This window comes from Colobus angolensis, unplaced genomic scaffold (assembly GCF_000951035.1).
Source record: "Colobus angolensis palliatus isolate OR3802 unplaced genomic scaffold, Cang.pa_1.0 Scaffold124, whole genome shotgun sequence".
NCBI lineage: Eukaryota > Metazoa > Chordata > Mammalia > Primates > Cercopithecidae > Colobus > Colobus angolensis.
Genome location: NW_012113586.1, coordinates 830,388 through 831,731, shown reverse-complemented (window position 1 = coordinate 831,731; position 1,344 = coordinate 830,388).

Genomic DNA, 1,344 nt, shown 5'->3' with positions numbered 1-1,344 from the left:
TGGCGGCGGCGGCTGCAGCGGCCGCTGGCTGGCCCGCTGTATGGTTGGTTGGTTGGCTGGCTGGTTGGCTGGCTGGCTGGCTGGCTGGCTCGCTGGCTCGCTGGCTGGCTGCCCGGCTGACTCCTCACTGGGGCTTCCTGTAGGGCTGGACAAAGGACATTTCCTGGGAGGAGCGGGAGAATGCTCCCAGCATGCCTCGATTTGTAGTTCCCGGGGACTTCCTGCCACCGCAGCAGCGGGTGCCCTGGAGGTAGCCCCGGCCAGGCTAGGACTCCGGGACAGGATGAAAGGCGCTCGCTGTTTCCCTAAGCGCCTTGGGGAGGGGAGCGGCCGGCAGGTCCTGCCCCACGCCCCGCCCCGCCCCGCGGCGCTCATGGAGCCGGCTGTCCCGGAGGGCGCGAGATCCCAGCCCGGCACTCCGAGCTCGCGGCACCGGTTACGGGCGGCCGGAGGACGCTGCCACTGAGCTGTTCCATGGTACGGGAGGGCTCTGCGGTGGGAGAGGCCCTTTCTTTAAAAAACCGGGAAATTTGTGATGGGTTCGCTTTTTTAAAATTAATCTAAAAAGATAAAATCTATCTTTTAAAATAGATTTTCTTTTTGTCTTTTAAGCCGTTGACATCCTGCTGGGGGCCGATTAAAGAACTTGATTGCTCACCAGGAATTCAAGTTCCTTAAGATCTTGGCGCTTCATCTTTAAAACCATACAGAGCTGATTGTTTCCAGATCCCGAACCGGTGACATTCCTCCCTCCATTGTTGGCCTTGTCCCAAACATCTTTTCAAGAAAAGCAATTAAATTGAAATTGAAAATAAATTACGTAAATTAAATATTAGACATGTGAAAACCTGTGTGCTTCTGAATTAAGAAAGTGCTGGACTTTCTACATATCTTTCCTTCATTAACCTTTAGGATTCAGCTTAGTTGGTCCTATAAAACATGTGATGGCCGCTGTATATTGAGTGTGTGTTTTTCGGGAAGTGGAAGGGTGAGGAGAAGAAGACATTGGCTACAAGAGGGGTAGTCTAGCAAGAGTCTATGATGCCCTGCACACGTTTTTGTCTATTTCTGGGACCACAGACTCAGGACCCTTAGAAAATCAAGAAAGGACCACATAGAGACTAAATGAGTAAAAGCTGTATTCTCTCCAGGAGCATGAGCAGAATGTAATAAACTGAACTAGGAAAGGACAAGTTCTAGGATGTTCTAGAATGTGTTTGAAAAGTAGTCAGATAGAAAAGTCTATGGGAGGCCAGGCGCGGTGGCTCACGCCTGTAATCCCAGCACTTTGGGAGGCTGAGGCGGGCGGATCACCAGGTCAAGAGATTGAGACCATACTGGCTA